The 20,109-nt window shown below is 46.3% G+C and overlaps 1 long non-coding RNA gene across 1 annotated transcript; it reads left to right on the top strand.

The window, feature by feature from the left end:
• Window positions 1–18,204: 18,204 nt before the first annotated feature.
• On the top strand, window positions 18,205–19,078 carry LOC150061130 (uncharacterized). Its single transcript, XR_016536199.1, has 2 exons — window positions 18,205–18,430; window positions 18,764–19,078. It is a non-coding gene; the product is annotated as an uncharacterized LOC150061130 (long non-coding RNA).
• The last annotated feature ends 1,031 nt before the right edge of the window (window positions 19,079–20,109 follow it).

The following is a 20,109-nucleotide window of genomic DNA, read 5'->3' as shown; positions in this document are numbered from 1 at the left end:
TTCCCCCCAACCTGGATTTCTGGAGTTGTTTACCCCCCTTTCCCCCCCCAGACCTGAATTTCTGGAGTTGTTCACCCCCCTTCCCCCCACACCTGGATTTCTGGAGTTGTTCACCCCCTTTCCCCCCAAGACCTGGATTTCTGGAGTTGTTTACCCCCCCTTCCCCCCAGATCCGGATTTCTGGAGTTGTTTACCCCCCCTTCCCCCCAGATCCGGATTTCTGGAGTTGTTTACCCTTCCCCCCCAGACCTGGATTTCTGGAGTTGTTTACCCCCCTCCACCCCAGACCTGGATTTCTGGAGTTGTTCACCCCCCTTCTCCCCAGATCTGGATTTCTGGAGTTATTTACCCCCCTTCCCCCCAGACCTGAATTTCTGGAGTTGTTCACCCCCCTTCCCCCCAGACCTGGATTTCTGGAGTCGTTTACCCCCCCCCCCCCCCCGCCTGGATTTCTGGAGTTCCCCTCCCCCCCCAGTAGGCTCACCTGGGCCGTGCCAGGCTGTGGTTTCCCGGGCACTCCGCCCCTCTTTTAAGGCTTCTTGGGAGGGGAACCCCTTTATTTTTTAAAGGCTGATTCTCTGTGTTTTGGTGCCGCACATTCTGCATGCGTTCCCTGTGTTCCTGGCGGAAGCTCAGCGCCACTCCTGTTGAGGCCTGGTGAACTCAGGGCAGGGGCGCACCGGGGCGCACCGCGCTGGCGCGCCCTGGACGCCTTGGTGAACTTGCTGTTGAATGTCTCGAGCATCGCGGACTGCACAGCGTGTCCGCGCCCGGGTAGGCTTCCGTAACCCTTCAACGGCTTCTTGCTTTTCCTTTTGTCTCTTACGTGAGTCTTTCTTTCAACTGACATTGACAGAATATCTTGACATGGTGAGGTGGGTCCAGCAGCCCGCCCTCTGGGAATCCTGCTGCTCCTTCACAGACTGTATGCATTTGGGCAAGAGTTCCATCTTGAAGAAATTGAACCAGCATTCTCTTATTAATTCTTTAGGCTGTGGAAATAAATCCCAGCTCTTACATTCTGAGATGCATCCGTTTTATTTAAGGAAGAAAAGAAAAGAAAAAAAAACATGTTAATGAGAGGCAGTGTGCTTCACCTGTGCTTTGCCAATATTATATTTGGGATGGATGACTACAGTTACTGGGCAAATTATTTGTAGTATAATTATCCTTTAGCTTGGGGGGGGAACCAAAATATTGATTGCAACTCTAGGGGCGGAGATGCATTTTAATGTTAATCCAGGGGAAGTAATTAAGAATGCATGTAACAGCCTGGATGATAGCCTTGATTTTTTTGGGGGGGAACTGAAACCACAGTCATCTTGATACTGGGATGGGATAAGAAATGTACATTTGGTTTTTCACTTTGAATGGAAATGAATTTTACCCAAGGAACCTGAGAAATTAAGCAAATAAGTTGCTCTATTTTAAAGTAGTCATTCAAAATAAATAATGCTATATCGCTCTTAGCTTTTTTTATTCTGATATGATTGATGATATGTATATTCTTACTTTTTTCTCCTAATGGGCATATGTATCTTTGTGGACACTTTGGAGAGAGGTTTTCTCTGGCTCTCCCATTTCTACAGTCTTTATATACTCTTTTACTGCAAGGTCCTCTGCTTTTAACAGATATCTGAGGCAACTATATTTGTGCTTTTTTTCTTACGTAAGAAGGCCAGCAAAAAAAAAAAAAGTTTACTGAGTTGTCACTTTTATCAGTAGATAAGCAACTTTCTTTATTACAGTTTCAGGGAAGATTTTATCAGGATATTTCTCAGTTATTCTAAGGGCCAAATTTTATAAAAATATTTCCATTAGGAATGTCAGTTTTCAAGTACCCTTTGTATAGCCTACTGCCTGTGTGGATAACAATAATGAGCCTTACGTGTCCTGACAGGAATCTACACGTTCCCAAAGTAACTGTCTCCATGTAACGACTCTTGACATGCTTTTCTGAGATTCGGCTTACTTTAATTATCGATTCTTTCTCACTGTCCATTCTGTGTGATTTCTTCTACCACATCCTTTTGATTTGCTGATCTGAGAAATTCTGTGCTTTGATAACAACTCAGGTTTTCATTTAGGATTTTCAGTTTTTTATTATTCTTTTTTTTTATGTGGAATAATAAAGGTGAAACACAAGTTTTGAAGCCAAGCTTGCTTCTGTTTTCCTTACTGCTCACTTTTCTTTTTTCTTTTTTTTTTTTCTGGACTTCTAAGTTGCATTTTTTTCTTTTTTGCATTGTATTTTTTTTAACACTACCTATATTCATCAGCTGCCTGATTAGTTTATCTATTCCTTGTGGATGCAGTGAGTTTATAAGAGAATTTCACAAACAAGTAGTTTTTTAGTGAACTTAAACAGAATTTTAAAGGAGACCTATTTTTATACTCAATAAAAGCACAAATGTGCAGAAAGTATAAAATGGCTTACAAAGGGAAACATACCTTCATAATGTTCCATGTATAAAAGTAATAATTTTATTGGGTAGAGATTTTTCTCTCAAGATCTGGTACCTCTCCCAGTGCACAGACAGGAGGGTTTGATGAGCTGGGACCTTGCGGGTCCCTGCAGTTGCAGGAGAATCAGGCCCTGAGAGCAAGAGATGGAGGGAGGCGTGGTTCCGGCCAGCAGCGGCTGCCGGCGCCCTATATGCTCCTGTGCACTCCGGCTACTGTTTGATCAAATTTCTTTTATGTCACACACGCACGCACACACACACGCACCTAAGGCTTTCTCTTCTGTGGAAATGACAAAGCAATATGACAAGTTAAAAGAATACAGTAAAACACACAGTTCCCTCCAAGGTTCTCAAAGAGATTTTTTTTTTTTTAATATAACACTTACTTTAAGTAAATACATTCCCCTTCTGATCAAGAAGTAATGATAACCTACCACAGAAAGAATTTTGATCAAATAGGTACAGACAAAGGGCCCTCTGTTTATCACATTCTTCTTACTGGAAACTACGCCTCATCCTGTGAATCACGCAGGGAGAAACGTCACCCGCATTGCCGTGGATTCCCCCCACTAGGTCTACTTTTTGCTCTTGTACATATGTTGTGGGTTTGAGCGTCTTTTGCCTTTGTTTGATGACTCCTTCGTTTGAATGGACTGTTTGGAAATGGAGGCCTGTTCTCAGTCGTGCTTGATGCCAGGGGCTGGGGCAGAAGCCTGAGAGCAGTGTTCAGCACGACCCTGTGGATGGGTGTGTTTCCCAGGAAGGCCACTCCAGGCTTGAGAGTGGAGGGGCGGCCAAGAAGCCCTTTGGTTTAGAAGTCTGAGTGGTTTGTTGGGGGACCTTTTTTTATCGAGTTTGCATGCCAGTGCAGGACCCATGGCTGTGAATCAGAAAGGGGGGGGCCACCCAGCAGACAGTGCGCTGGAGGAACAGTTGGCTAGCACTAGGGGGAAGAAAATGCATGTCAAGTTGTGTCTTCTCGTAGACTATCTAGCATGCAGAGTTTAGTGTGTTAAGACAGTGTATGACATTGCTGTATCAAAGTTGTAAAATTAAGCATTATTTATTGAAAACTATGTATTTTTTTGTACAAACCTGATCACATAGAGAATAGCAGTGCTCGAGCTTGAACTACAGACCCACCAGCTTCCCGACCACACTCCTTGGTATGCAGTGTTAATGCTCAGGGTTGAAAACAGTACACTACAATGTCTCTTTTTGCAAGAGTTTTTTCCTCCCCCCCCACAGAGGAATTCATTTGTTCAAAAAACTAATAAAATTGTGTGATCAATCTCCACATGTGTTTTTTTTGTAATGTGACTTCCTTTTTTTGTATTCCCCACTTTTTTTCATTGGATGGATTACTACTGTGTCACTTCACAAATGTTCAGAGCTGTTATTTACAGACAGGCTTGGAAAGTTCTGGCGTCTCCACACCACATGTGATGGGCAGCCAGCCCGGAGAGGACCATGTCCCCGGGAAGAGGACTCCCTGAGCAGAATGGAGGGCTGCTGCTACTGGAATAAGCATGGTGATCATGTTGTGATATTTCTATCTGGCCAATAGAGTGGATTAAAAAAGCATAGACAAAGTATAGAAGGGTAGGCTAACTTGTTTTGTCAGAAATGTATGAAGTAGAAGATGAAGGCAGAATTGGGCAGTTGCTGCTATTGAATTCAATGCCAGCAAACTCCATTCCTCTGTGTCTTTTTTTCTTCTCTCTCTCTCTCTCTCTCTCTCTCTCTCTCTCTCTCTCTCTCTCTCTCTCTCTCTCTCTCAATTTACAGTGTAAATGTATTTTGACATAGAAACCATTCTGTATTGAGATTCTTGATATAAAATGCTTTTATGAAAGCCTGTAAGTGATCCTTGGAATTACCAGATTTTTTTAAAGATGTGTTTACATGGTGAGTGTTTGTTGAATATTAAATTTGGTTTTGTAGAAATGTTTGCGTTGTATTGTAACCCATTTCCGTGTGCACGGTGACACCACTCCTAGGGTCTTGGTGACATGCAGATGGCGTCTACCAACCCAGAACCAACACCAGGGCTGTGCGTGGCAGCTCTCCCTAGCACTTATACCATGTGTTTTAACTTGGATCCTTTCCCTTGTTGGTGAGTGTGTTCAGGTGTCTTCACCTCCATAAGCTTAGATTTTTGAAGGAGACAAAAAGTAGAGGCTGGTAAGTTTTATTTATTTAGTAGAGGTTGCTCCTTGGCAAATAGCCAAAAAGAGAAAAAAGACCTTCCTACTTTCAGTCTCCCAGTGGATGCTGTCTATGTTTGATCTTCACTGGTGTAGGTTTTTCTTTAAACATAAGTGTTTTTTTTTTAACAAAGAAATTCCATTATTAAATACACAGGCATTCTGGTTAAAATGTCACTGGTAGGATTTGGGGGTGGGTGGGGAGGGATATTGGGGATTGGTGGCAGGGTACGGCCAGGTACTCTAGTACTTGAATTATGCTCCTGGCCCCTTCTACTTTTTATATTTTTTGGTCGGTTGTGGGGCTTGAGCTCAGGGCCTGGGCACCTCTTTGGGCATGAGGTTAGTGCTCTATCACTTGAGCCACAGTGCCACTTCCTTTGAAGCCCCTTGTTCTTGTCATTTTTTTTTTTCAGATAGGGTTCCTCTAACTTTGTTCTGGTTGCCTTTGAGCTTGCCAGCATGGAAAGCGATGGAAGCAGTCCACCTTACGTTGCCACACCTGTGTGGGTCTGGGGAAAGATTCTTGTCAGGAAACACCTTAGCCTTACTGGCAAGTGCACAGTCTGATGAAATGAGTAGCTTAGCGAACTTGAGACTAGAACTCTGACCTTCACATTGGCCGCAGCGCACGGACTCTCAGGACAAACATGGGAAGCGCTGGCCTGGGGTGGAAGGAGGGGTGGAGTGACTTTGGGGCAGGTTCTGGCCCTTGTAGGGCTGGTTTGTAGCCAGCAAGGCTGGTGGTAAAAGATCAGGCCACTGGCTCTGGTCATCGCATCCTGTGAGCAAACGAGTGGGCCCTGAAGTTTGGCCATGCAGGTACTTCTTAGGAAAGCCTAGCCTGTTTTTTCCCTTGGAGTTTATTCTCTGCGGGTGGAGGGAGGTCTGCCGTCCAGGCCCCATTTTCCACCTGGACCCATAGTTGGGTTCTTCCCAGGCTTTGCCTTGTGTAGCAGCAGGTGGAGGGCAGGCCTGATGGATACCAGGGCTGCCTCTGTGCCACTCAAGAACTGAGCTGGACTCATTAGACAAACCCAGGAGCTCACGCTATACAGAAACATGAAGGCCAAGCAGCCCCTCTGAGCGGAAAGCAGGGAGTGAGAACGGAGATAACCCAGAAAGTGGGGTTCCGGCTGGCTCTGCCCCCTGGGGGGGGAGGCTCGGCCAGGTAGCTCCACTCTGTGTCACGGGTCACCCTTCATCACTCACAGAAACTGACTGCATTTAAATGAACATACAGCCAGCCAGAAAAGTCCTCTCCTCACATGAGGACATGGTCATGCGACTGGGTTCTGCTCAGTGGCGTGGACTAGCGGTGCTGGACGGGTGGTCTCCTCATCCACCTCCCCCGTAGGGGTGCCGCACGGGGGCTTGTGTGGCAGATGCCATGCTGGATATTGAGGGAGAGGGAGAGAAGTCCAGAGTCCTGGGTCAGTCACAGCAGGCAGCCAAGGGCCAGGTTTGAGAAAGTTGAGGTTCGCCTTCCCTCTCTCATGTGGCTGAACCCACATCCTAATGAGCCTCTATCCTTTAGGGATTAAAGGAACTTGCTTCAGATTGAGTAGATAGGTGTTTCTTCTGCCCTTCTGAAAACCTCCCAGAAATTGAAATAGGAGAGGAGTGGGGAGGGAGAATTAAACATTGAGTGGCACAAAAAGCTTAGTAAAATTCAAGGCTGAAGAAGATTTTTATAGAGAAAAAGTGGTGGGGATTCTTACAGTAGTCACATATCATCGTTTCGGGGTTTTGTTTTTTTTTGTGGGTTTTTGTTGTTGTTGTTTTGTTGCCTGGCTAATTATTTTGAAACTGTGGGGGATGAGCTACTAGGGACTGAAACGACGACTTTCAGTTCAGTTATTTACTGGTTAAGCCATACCCTCAGCCTTGTGCTTTGAGGGCATTTTCTCAAGTAGGGTCTTGAGCTTTTGGGTAGGCCAAGAGCTGCCATCTTCCTACCTCTGCATCCAGAGCCACTGGGGTCACAGAGGAGTGCCACCACGCCTCCTCTAAAGTGTAGACAGAAAACAGTTAAGACACGTTTCTCAAATTAGTTTTAAAAATTGATTTGTATTTATAGAGGTTTTTCAGCTTCCAGGTGACATGCCATTCTTTATTTCTAACCTGTGTGCCAGAAAGTTCTCTGCCTCAGGACCTGATTACTCATGGCAGCCCTTCATCTTGCAGCCTGACATTCTCTTCTAGTGAATCTTAAGATGTAGAGTTCCTCAAATAGTATCTATTACTATTTTGTCCCAAACAGCACATAGAATAGCAGAATTAGTATATTTAGAAGGATGAATTAAAAACATACAGAAGGCTGCAGCCAATATATATATATACACACATATATAATATGTATGTGTGTATATATATATATATATACATATATATACACATATAGTCCTGGTGCTTGAACTCAGGGCCTGAGCACTGTCACTGGGCTTTCTCAAGGCTAGCACTCTACCACCTGAGTCACAGCACCACTTTTGGCTTTTTCTTTGTATGTGATGCAGAGGAATCCAGCCCAGCTTTCTACCATTAGGCCACTCCTGGCTCAGCAGCAAAAAATAAAGAAGGGAGGGGAGGGGAGGAAGAGAGGAAGGGAAGAAAGGAAAAGGAAGGCAAGGGGAGAGGAGAGGAGAGAGAAAGGAGGGAAGAGGAGACAAGAAGAGAGGAGAGATTATCAAGGAAGCCATAAAAGCAAAAAATAAACAAATAAGAACTCCTCAAAGTCTGGAGTAGTACAGTGCAGGGAAAAGCAGCTTAGCCCAGGCAATCCCCAAGTGTGTCTGTGTTATATCACATTGCGAAAGTTAGTGTTTGTGACAGGGATGTGGGTAAGAGAAAAGCTTAAACCTGAAGGCAGAGACATGAGATGTTGTCGGAGATGCTTTCCATCAACATCGGATGTGGAGTAGGCTTCTCTTTCCAGTTAGAAAAGTGTTCTAAACCATTCTGCCACGTCTGATGCTGTAGCAGGCAAATGGCTGAAGACTGGCTCTGCACAAGGGTTTCCCACCATGAGCCCTCCTGCATTTCGGTTGTTATCTGGGAAGGAAGAGGTGCAGGGGTCAGGAAGTTGGGGGCCTCACTGGAAGGACACACAGACCATGGTCACTCTTGAGGGTGGAAGGATCTGGAAAGCACAGTAGGGTGACATTCACAATCACTGTAATTCATAATCGCTCCAGCTTTCCATTGGCAAAATGGGCCATGGTCAATCATTTAGAGGCTTCCCTGTGGAAGCAGGCTAAGAGACCACTTTCTGTTTGACATTTCTGTGAGAGACATGGTAAACCAGAATGGTTTAGAGAAGCCTACTGCACATGGTCCACGTAGACACCATAGCAAGTCTTGAACCGCGAATCTGGCTTCTGACACCTGAGACAAACCTCAAAATCTCCCAATGCAGCGAACAGATCTCGGGGCCTGCTTCCTCACAGGAGCCATTCCGGGTAGTTAGGGCTTGTCTAACACGAATGCTGGGGAGCCCCTGACAAAGGAATCCCACAGAAGGGAAGCTGCTCCCTCACAGCTCAGGGGCTAGTCGCCTAGTGAGACTGGCATTGGTGAGCATGCTCTAAGCCCTCGCCAGGGCGCCCCACGCCCCTGTGCAGACATCCACCGAGTTCTGCTTCCCACAGCCTGCTGTGGGAAGACAAGCCAGGGAATACTGAGCCATTTCTCAGTATTTCCCCAGAACTGGCACCAATGTGGGCCCTCAGGCTCCTGGAATAGGGTGTATCTGAAAAGGGCTGCCATTTCTCAGGACTGTCTTCGCATGTTTGGATTTGACCTATTTGTCAGATGCGGTCCTACTCCTTGCACAGAGGCGGCTTTCTCCCACACAGAACATCTGTGAAGCCACCAAGATGCTCTACCTTTAACTCTGCTGAGACTGCCGGGCATGACAGGAAGCTGTACCAATGTATCCAGAAAGGGGAAAGATGCACAAATCCAGCACGGGACAATGAATGTGTCAGCTGCTTTCATATCCAAAGCAGACTAGAAGGAGGACCCCTGCAGGAGAGGGCAGATTAAACACACACACGGAGGACTTGTGTTACCAGAACTGCCTCTATCTCACACAACCAGTTGCCATGCTGGTCAGAGGTGGGAGAGCGCTGGTGTCTACACCAGGGAATTCTGGATGGTTCTGAGGAGGGGCTGATGTGGGAGGGCTACGCTGCTTTGGCCGGAGTGATTGCTGTGCCCAACATCAAGCAGAGTGTCCCATGCAGCCTGTCCCTTGTGAAAGCCACCTGCCTCCCCCCTCTTAATCTGGTGAGTCCAGCTGGGCTGGTCTGGCTATTGAGAGCATCCTGGGAAGGCTGCTGACTGTGTCTTTTTCCTAGGGGATTACTAATCACGCCGCCATTGTGTCACTGGTCGTTTGTATCAGACTTGTGTCTCTCTCTTCATCCAGATCTCTAAGAACATCCTTGACTCATCCAGATGCATCATAGAGGCTCCTAGGTGAATGTTGGGAGAGCTTTGGAGACCACCTAGTCTTGGTGGTCATGCACCTAGTCTTGCATGACTAGGTCCCAGCACCCTTCCTGGGGTCTCGATGGCTCTATGTTTGAGAGTCGGAAGTTCCCTCGCCAGCACATGGACTGGAAGAGGGCGATGACGAGAACAGGTGTTGGAATCTTGCCATAAGCAACAGGCCCGGGCTGTGCGGCTTTGACGTGGGCCAGGAATGTCAGCAACAGCAGTGCAGACATTGTACCAGATACCTCAGCTCTTGCCTCACGTTGGCAAAACTGGCATTTTTTTCCCCTAGCAGAAGCTGTGGAGCCACAGACATGTGGATGGCGTGGCCAGGACAGAAGCTCAGAGATGCCCAGCTGTGGAGCATTCACTCTGACAGACCACACTGCCGCTGTGCACACCTCTCTGGTGCCTCTGTGCTCATGTCACTCCTCCTGTGAGGTCCTAGCGACAGGCTGGCTCTTGCTGGCTTTTCCTGAACACTGAAGCGAACATAGATAACACATTTGTAGTACACATCTCAAAAATTAAGAGGAAGATCTTTCCCCCACTGTGGGTTTTCTAGTTAGTTTGCTAGCTATGTCCTTTGCCATACAGAAGCTCTGTAGTTTAATACTATCCCATTTCGGTCCAAACTTCCTTTCATTTGTTGTGCTTCTGGGCCAGTATTAAGAAAGTTCCGATCTGTACCAAGGAGCCCTAGTGTATCTCCTTTTTTGGATTTTTAAAGTTTTCATCACAAAGGTACATTACATCCTTAATTAAATTAATTCCTAAGTATTTTATTTGAGGCTATTGCAAAAGCCTCACTCTTCTCATTGCTGGCATACTGGAAAGCCATTGATTTTTGAGGGTTGATTTTATATCTGGCTACTTTGCCAAAGTTTTGAATCAGCTTGAGTAACTTGGGAGTGGAGCCCATAGGGCTCTTTAGATACAGAATTATGTCATCTGCAAAGAAGGAAGTTTTCCTTCCTCTTCCCCTATCTGGATCCCCTTTATGTTTGCTTCTTGCCTTATTGCTCTGGCTAGGAATTCTAACACAAGGGCCTTATATCTAAATTGTACCTACAGCTAAAGAAAATGAATCTCTCAAAAACAAATCCTCAAAGGAACAACCATCTCTGAAGAGGAAATAAGAATGGCCTATAGACACACGAAGAAATGCTCGACATCTCTGGTCATAAAAAAATGCAAATCAAAACAACTCTAAGATTCTACCTCACTCCAGTTAGAATGGACAGGTTCAAGAAATCTAATAACAACAGATGCTGGAGGGGAAGTGGCCAGGAGGGATCACTACTACACTGTTGGTGGGAGTATAAATTTGTTCAACTACTCTGAAAAACAGTACAACAGTTCCTCAGAAGACTAAGCATAGAGCTCCCCTATGACCCAGCAATTCCACTACTTGGCATTGACCCAACCATCCAGAAGCAAGGCCATACTAAATCCACTAGCACAACGATGTTCATTGCAGCACTATTTACCATAACAAAGCTATGGAACCAACCTGATGCCCCTCAGTTGATGAATGGATCAAGAAGATGTGGCATTTATGCGTAATTCTATGCTGCTGTCAGAAAGAACGACATCACCGCATTTGTAAGGAAATGGGAAGACTTGGAAAAAAAAACCACATTAAGCCAAGTAAGCCAGACTCAAAGGAACATAGGCTCCATGGTTTCCCTCAATTGTAATAATTAGTACACACCTAGGACTCTCCTAGCAGAAGATTGCAATAGCTCAAAATCTATGCAAATATGGTCATACAGGATGAGACTAAGCGAAATGAACTCTAGGATATGGAAACAAGAGGTTTATTTTGCGATTGTTATTCTAGGTGATGTTATTTCGTTTCTCTTTTTTGTTTTCTCCTTACGGTTTATCTCATGTTGTTACTGTATCCGGCTTTGTTACCTGGTATATTATATATTCCTTTAGTAAAAGGAAGGATCTGGAATGTTTTCACCGAAAAGAAATGGTAAGTATTGAAGGAGGAAGCTATGCTTGTGTTGATTTGCAAAATATATCCATGTATTGACATATCACAAGACATTTAAAACTATGCATAATTTTTAATAGATCAGTTAAAAAAAACTTTTGGTAGGCTCATGCCTGTAATTTTAGCTAATCAGAAGGCTGAGAGGTCTGAGGATCAAGGTTCAAAGCCAGCCAGGCAGAGCAGGAAAAATCCATAAAACTCTTATCTCCAGTTAACCACCAAGAAGCCAAAAGTAGTGCTGGCTCAAGTGACAGAGTTTAAGTTTTAGTATTGGTAAATAAAATAAAATGATTGTTTTGCTGTGCATTGATCCCAGAACCTTCAAAAAGAAAAGAAAGTGCATAGCTGCACTCTGTTGCTGTGTCCCCTGTGTGTCCAGCTTCTCGTGTCACCACACAACACACTGGGGGGCAACACTTCCTGTGGTATGGACTTAGCTCCTCCCCGCCTGGCACACCCCCCTGGGATGCAGCCTTGATGCTCAATGCCTCCACAAAGAGTTCTCTGTAACTTTTACGCCTGTGTGTTCCATTTCTCAAGATAAGGAATTTACAAAGTGCTGTAATGATCAATATTTCACCTCGGGCAAATCCAGTTTTAGTTCACTATTTCACATTCTTAACTCGCTCCCTATGCATTTGGGGAGAAATGCTAACTTTTTCATTGCCATTGCATTGTTTTTGCACCTGTGATTCTCAACCTCCTCGCAAGTAACTGAGAAGGAAGCTGAGGAGCTCACAGGTGTAGGGGGTAAATAAGCTCCCAGGACCACATGTTTGGGCTCTGTTTGCCTGTTTTGCCAGTACTGGGTCAAAACTCAGGGCTCTGAGCTCATTCAGCTTAATTGCTTGTTTCCCTGGTGCTCTATCACTTAAGCCACGCCTCCGGCCCCATATTTTGCTGATGAGTTAGAGTCTTGCAGACTTTTCTGCCGGGATGGCTTTGAGCCACAGCCCTCCAGGTCTAGGACTGTAGGTGTGAGCCCTCAGAGTGCAGGTCGGATTTGTGTTTGTTCAGGAATCTGAGAAAAACTGCTGTTTGGTGCCTCACGTGATCGACAGACGTGTGGGTGTGGTGATTGTGCAGCTGAGCGCAGTGGAAGTGTGGATTTGTAGAGAAAACAGGATTCCATTTCCAGGCCCTAAACACACGAACGGATGTTCCCCCTCTTCTCACTGGCCTTTCCCTTGACACACTGCATCTCTGTGTTGCAGTTCTTAAACAAGAATTAGAAAATGACATTAATTATTATGGAAGAAAAATGCTGTGTGTATATGAACACATACATATATCTATATATATAGAGAGAGAGCCATATATTTAGGTTAAGCTTGATTTTTTTTTTCCTGAGACATAACTTTCACAAAGAGGCAGAGAAAATAAAACAATGATACTCAATTTTAGTGATGGGTTGTGGTTGTAGAAGCTTTGTTTTCTGTTCTTATTGCTGGTTATTTTTCTTTTGGTTTGCAAAGGCCTCTAATAATCTTCAGGATGAAAGATACTGTATAATGAGTCTTATTATTATATTTAATGCATTTTAGGAGCTCATTTATTGAAAAATGAAATGTGTAAGGGCCATTCATTTCATTTTGTAGATGGAGAAATATTAGCACATTAACAGAGTCATAAATTCACTGCGCCACAAATAGAAAATTCATGCTCAACATGGAATGGAGTCAAGTAAGGAGCCGAGGAATCGAGAGGCTCCCGGTGGGAAAGTGGAGGCGTCCCTGGCTATCCATCGTTCCACTCAACCTCCCTCACCTTTCCTCAAGAGTCCTGGCAGACAGAGCACAGAGGACAGGTCTCCAGCTCGAGGGGCTCTTGCTGCTTCTGAAATATTTGCCTTTCTCAGCAACATTCAAGACAATGCCAATTAAGTATTTATGATTGATCAATGGTGTTTACCCAGAACTTACCTTGCCTCCAGTGTCTCGACCATCAGCTCTCAAGCACATGGGAGCTACAACTCCGCGGAGTTCCCGTTCACTCTTGGAAGAGAAGTAAATGTACACAGTGGAAGACTGCTGAGACAGTAAATGGGCCCCACCAAGCCTGGCAGGAGAAGGAAGATTGCCTTCTGGGAGGACCATCTCCACGTGCACACCTCGTGGCTTTGTTGATCTCTTCTCCAAGTTTGCTAGAGACAGACAAGGCTGAGTCAGCTTGAGAATCCTTCTCTGTCTAGTGTTGGCCAAAACTGTAAATAAGTCATTTTTCCATTTCTCTCTGTGTTGTCTCCTTTCTCCTAACATGGTGAGCGTATGGCCAGGCTTTGTAGCTGGGGGCTCTGGGGACAGGACACCCAACATCCCCAGGCAATTACTGGAGGTGGAGGACACAGCGTGGATGACAGCTCTCGTCCTGATCAGGAGCAGACGCTGTCTGCCATGTCCTATGTTACCATTTCTATCCATTGACCCATTCCTTGGTCATCTCCAACTACCCAAGAGCCATTTTCTCAGGGTCCATCATATGTGGCATTGGGCTGAGGTCCATGAGCTCATGACCACTCCGAGAGCACAGGAGCCTCAACAGGGTTCTGCTTTCAGGTTGTGTGAATGGAAGGTAGTGTTTCCATTTTGAAAACCCAGGGGTACATGAGCAAGCTGGGTGGCAGGCAGCCTTCCACCACTCCAGTCTCCCCAGGGCACCCGTGCCCGGCTGATGGGCACAGTGGAGGGCAGACTTCACTGACCTTCTGTAAGGAACAGTCTCTCTCAATAGTAGTCTTTTGTTTTCCAATGTGACCATGCTAAAGCTCCAGGACCTGTGCACCTAGGACCAAACATGTGTGTCACCATTTGTTCACTGAACAAAATGTTTCACCTCAACCTGGTCATAAAGGAAATGCCAATCCTCCAATAATGAGATTCCATCTCTCTCCTCTCAGAATGATGATTGTCAGCAACTGAAACGAAAACAAACGCTGGGGACAGATGCAGGGGACAGGAACTCTCGGACTCCGGGGCTGGGAATGCAAAGGGTCGCAGCCATTATGGAAATCAGGATGGAGCTTCCTCAAAAACGTAAACACAGGACCAGCAAGCCTACTGGTGGCTTTCACCTGACAGAATGTAAGTCAGCCTATGACAGAGGTGTCTGTACGTCATGCTCACTGAGGCAGGACTCACCCAAGTCAAGCTCTGCCGCAGCCCCAGTGCCTCACGACTGAGGGCTGAATCTGCGGGGCATGGGAGTGTCCAGTTGGGCATTGTAGGCACACTGTGTCATGGTGTCTGCAGAAGAGGGTAATCCAAACTCATGAGGACAAAAGTCACAGGTTTTCTCTCCTATGCAGATGCTAGACCTAAAAGATAAACATCTTTCTCTTTTTTTTTTTTTTGGTCAGTCCTGGGCGTGAACTCAGGGCCTGAGCACTGTCGTTGGGCTTTCTCAAGGCTAGTGCTCTACCACTTGAGCCACAGCACCATGTCAGGCTTTTTCTATATATGTGGTACCGAGGAATTTGAACCCAGTGCTTGCCTAGCATGCACAAGCTTCATACATGCTAGGCAAGCACTCTACCAATAGGCCAAACTCCCAGCCTCAATTTTTAATTTTTTGAGGAATCTCCATACACAAATATAGGAAGATATACATATGTGTATTATATGTGATATGTAATATACAATACACATATTTAAACATATACATGTGAGGGCTAATCTACATGAGGACATGATAAGAAGCTCAGGGCTTTGGATAGCATGAAGGACTGGCCAGATTCCTTGGTCAACTCCATCTGACCCAGGTATTCCTTCAGAAACCCATCATATTTGCCTGATTAAAGTAGAGTATATGCATGCATACATTATCACGTGAGGTCCCCTTGAACCTCTAACCTCTTAAAAATGACTGTCAGAAGAAGTACCCTCTCTCAGGAGTATTACTAGTGGGAGAGGAGAGGGGGAACAGGAAGAATGAAGAGAGCATGTGTGGTCAGAATGGTTTCTGGACACCTGCAGTAAGTGAACGATGAGCTGGTGGACATGGTTGGAGAGGGCGGAGGAGGGAGAGCCAGTGATAGAGAGACGAGTCGGACCAAGGTACATTGTGTGCATATACAGAGGTGTCAGAATGAAACTCTTTGGGCATGAAACTGAGCTAATACACATGGTGCTCACCCAAAACTTACTTTTCTTATAAAAAGATTGTTGGTGAGAAGTGCTGGCATGCAGGTGAAAAGTGTTCTCATTGCCCACTCCACAGGGACCCTTCTCTGCAGAAGCATCAGGGGGCGAGTCATGACTGAGGGGCAGTTTCCAATAGAAACGCAGCATAGACTGCACTGTGATGAGCACACAGGCAAGGCATTCAAACATCACTGGCATCACGTGACATGATGCCATGGGAGCTGGAAGGATCCCACTGGGTGCTGAGGACCCCAGGCCCACTGCATTCTGCTGTTGGTACAGATCAGAGAAGTTCTGCTCTTAATGTTTTCAGCCTTTGGTCCTTGGAGCTGAATAAAGATAACTGTATTTTAGAATATATGCAGTGCATATGCATGTGTGTATGTGTGCGTGTATACATATATACAGAGCATCTCCTGTTGAATGCTGCACCTTTAATTCCACCCTCCTGTATTGCTCCCCCCACCCCGATTTCTCATGGAAACTGCACAGCATTTGAAGAACTCAAGAATAAAAAAACAGGGCCGGGAGTTTGGCCTAGTGGTTAAAGTGCTTGCCTAGCATGCATGAGGACCCGGGTTCGATTCCTCGGTACCACATACATAGAAAAAAGCCGGAAGTGGTGCTGAGGCTCAAGTGGTAGAGCTCTAGCCTTGAGAAAGTCCAAGGACAGTGCTCAGGCCCTGAGCTCAAGCCCAGGACTGGCAAAAAAAAAAAAAAAAAAAAAAAAAGAATAAAAAAACACATTAATGGTGACTTTGTTACATACAATCCAGAACAGCTTTCACTTTAAAATGAAAATTATATATGGCATTTCCAAAAATAAAATAAAATAGATTATTTAGAGCTAGGTGTGGCGGACACCCTGTAATCCTAGCTTTTCAGGGAGTATAGATTGAAGGGAAGAGTGTGAGGCCTCGCAAGCAAAGGAGGACGAGGAGTGCAGCTCCAGAGGGAAGGACTTGCCTAGTGAGGGTTAGGCCCTGAGTTCAAAGACTGTGAAAAATACACACATGCATACATAAATGATTAAACAGAATCTTATGTCTGATGCTTATATAATATTGGTACAGCACACTTATTTGAGATGTATATATGGTTTTTGAATGTATTTAACATCTTTTATTAGAGTAGATCTTGACTACCAAGTATAGACTAGACACACACACGCATACATACATACACATACACACACGCATATGCATGCATACACACACATACACACATGCATACACGCATACACACATGCATACACACATACATGCATACACACATACACACACGCATACACACATACACTTACGCATACACACGCATACACACATGCATACACGCATACACACATGCATACACACATACACACACGCATACACACATACACACACATACACACACGCATACACACATACACACACGCGCGCGCGCATACACACACTCTGCATGCACAAGTGAATGGAAGTACAGGCAGCTTTGAAAAGAGCAAGGCATCCGCAGGCCAGTGGCTGGCCTCCCTGTCGGCAGGGTGTGAGGAAGAGGCACAGGCATCCTCTGGGTGGCTGGTACCCTGGGCAGAGTCGTCCCTCCACTCACCCCGCCCATGCCATGCTGCCGGCCGCTGTCCTCTGCCCTGACAGGTCTCTGAGTCTTTCCCCAGCAGCTTCCACCTTCCACGTCCCAGCCGACCGGCCACAGGTCGGGGGGCTGCAAAGTCACAACCTGGAGGTGAAAGCATCACCAGAATAAGACTCCAGGAAGGCAAAGAGCCAGGAACTCCACCCTCCGCCTCAAGGCCCGCGGCTGGCAGTGCTATGGATGGTGGCGTGGGAGTGGGGGTCCCGACCCCCAGGTGGCCACGGCTCACCAGCAGCCCCCCCTTGGGTAGGTCCCTCTGCCCCTCCCCTTGGCCAGGGCCATCTCAGAAAGGTGACGTTGTCTATGGCGTTGGACAAAAGCTCAGGAGTCAGAGGACGTGGTGGCACACTTACCTGACTTCCTCAAGGCTCTGGGCTTCCATGTGCAGCTCCTGGAGGGAAAACAGGAAAACAGTAAAAAAGAAAACCAATTTTTTAAAAATGCTGGGAAAGGAAAAGTGCACAGTGCCCTCAGCCTCGGGCGTTTTCCTGCCACAGGCAGGCATTCCAAATTTGAAAACTGGGCTCTGAGGTATTTGAATGGGAGCAAAGAACCCCTGCCTGGGCTGAGCCTGCAGGCTTTGTCCTGGCTCTGAGCAGAAAGGAGCAGGCCTGAGACCGCTGGAGAGTAGGCCTGAAAGGTGACTAATCTCTTGAAAGGCTTGAAAACGGCTCTTGCTTTATTTAGCACTTGACAGGTTATCTAGGACAGACTTAGGGTATCTCTTAAGAAGGACTGCAAATTGAATTTCTATGTCTTTCCTTGCAAATAAGAAGCATAGAGAAAGGGCTTTGGCAGGAAAGCCTGATTCTCTTATCCTCTGAGGCCTTGCAGGGAACTTCGGGGGCTCAGCTTTCCCTGAGGACTTCCACCAGCAAGGAACAATGCAGGGGGTTTTGTAACTGAAACTAAAGAATGCATGCTAATGGTTCTACACTCCAAGTGCAGTGTAAACATAAACAAAGGAGAAACTATTCTTTAGAGCTATTGTCATTTATATTGCTCTGCCCCCCAAGCAAAAATACCCCTCATTAAGAAAATATAAATAGATGCCAAGAAAAAGTTAGGGCTGGGGGTAGAGCTCTGTGTTAGAATACTTGCCTAGAATGCTCCAGGCCTGAGTTCATCCAAGCTTTGTAGTTAATAAGTAAGTAAACCGTGCAAACACAAGCTAGAGTTACCCTTTGTGACCTAAGCACTGTGGTCTTCACAGGGGTGAAGGGGGAGTGAGAGCTGAGTCCCTCCTTCTCCAGGTGAAAGAGTCAAGCCAGGGCACCCTAGAACCGGAGCATGGCTGCTCTCTACGGACGGACGTCGTCACCAGGAGAAAAGAGGATCAAGTTTCTTTCTGGAGAAATGGCCTTTAAAGGAAATAGCAGATCTGACAATGAATTACTGGCAAGAGTGTGCTTACTGGGCCACCGCTGGGCCAAATGCTTTATGGATGGGAAAAGAGCTGTGCATGGAGACTCCAGCTCAGGAAAGGTGGGCCGTGCCGCGTGACATGAATCCCTGGATCGACAGTAAATGCCCCTCGCTGCCTCCTTACCTTCCCCTCCGACCTCCGCACCCTCCCTCCAAATTCTTCCTGGATGAAGACCCTTCCCGGCCCCATCATTCATATTCTAAAACTCATTATATATTTTTTTTATTAAAATACATGCCTTTAGTTTACAAAGGAAGTAGAATTAATTTTCATAAGAAAGGCTTTGTCCTGTCTCCATTGTCCTGACACAATTCTTAACACCCTGTGCAAAGCAGCCTCTCATCCAGGACCAGGTGTTGAGCTGGGTTGTATCTGTGTTTTCTGTCATCTAGAATGGCTCCTTGTCTCTGCGCAGTTTTGTGGGAAAGTCCTGTCCAGTCGTTGCTTAGAATGAAGAGGCGGCCAGCTCATCACCCTGTCGTTTGTAGAATCCAACAACCTGAACACCTGCACACCGGAAGTGAGATGGACGGGGACCAGGTTCAAAAGAGTCGTGTGCACTGTGTGGGATAGTTTTCTCCTTTCCTAAGTGGGCATGCTGCTTCAACACTTCACACATTAATGACTGCATACAGGTGTGTACCACGAGTGTGTGTACTTACATACAAATGTGCCCATGCATTCATTACTTGTGACTGTACTGAGAACGTGTGTACTGTGTGTGTGTGTTTTCTTGTCTCTGTACGTGAGTGTGGTGGTGAACTGAGTGTGTCCTGTGAGTGCAGGTGTACTTGTATCTGTACATGTATGTGATTGTGCATACTGTGCTTTTGTGAGTGTGTGCCGTGTGTATATTTGTGTCTGTACGTGTCTGTGATCCTGTGTGTTGTGGGTGTGTGTGTACTGTGTGATGGATGTGTGAACAGGTACTTGTGTCTGTGCACTTATGTGATGGTACTGTGAGAAGGTGTTCTTGGGTCTGCGCCTGTGTGTGAGGGTTTGGGGGGGATGTGTACTATGTGTATGGGTGTGTGTACTTGTGCCCGCACATACATGCGATCGTGTCTACTGCAAGAATGTGATCATGGGTATTGTGAGTGTGTACAGCGTGTGATGGCTTTGTGTGTGTGTACTTGTGTCTGCACGTGCTTGTGTCTGTATATCCACGGGATGGTATGTGGGTGTTTGTGTGAGTGTGTGGCCCACACAAGCACGTTTGCTGATGTAGATAGAGGTAGGCAGTGTGGTGGACGTAGTTTCTTTCAGCTAGAGACCTGCAGCTCCTGTGACTCAGTTTCTCTTCCCTGGGCTGTTAGGACTTGTCTCTTCTGCTCCAGCTCCTGCCTGTACCCCAACATGACAGTGATATTTCATGAAGGCAGGTCCATATCTCTGTATTTTCCTCTGCCACCTGTGCTCCTTTCTAGCAAATGTTTCCAGCTTGTGCGAGCTGGGGGATGGTGTGCGAGGCGAGCCAGCTGCCCCGCCCTGAGGCTGCAGGTCTCCCTGCCAAGGCCACTGTGCTGCAGGTCTCCCTGCCAAGGCCACTGTGCAGGAACTCAGTTGTCACTCACCTCCTGCAACACAGTGTGGGCTGGGAAGGCTCGAGGCCCTCATTCATCGCCTTGCAGGTCTGGAAGGCTCGGGCCCTGCCCTCCCGTTCACCTCTCCCCAGCTCAACTGTCCCTGGGAAAATTAATCAGCCATGTTGATGGAGCTGGGAAGCCCTGGGATCCAG

This window comes from Megascapheus bottae, chromosome 7 (assembly GCF_031878675.1).
Source record: "Megascapheus bottae isolate mThoBot1 chromosome 7, mThoBot2.hap1, whole genome shotgun sequence".
Taxonomy (NCBI): domain Eukaryota; kingdom Metazoa; phylum Chordata; class Mammalia; order Rodentia; family Geomyidae; genus Megascapheus; species Megascapheus bottae.
Note: the sequence above shows the minus strand (reverse complement) of the source record. Positions and strands in the feature narration are given on the sequence as shown.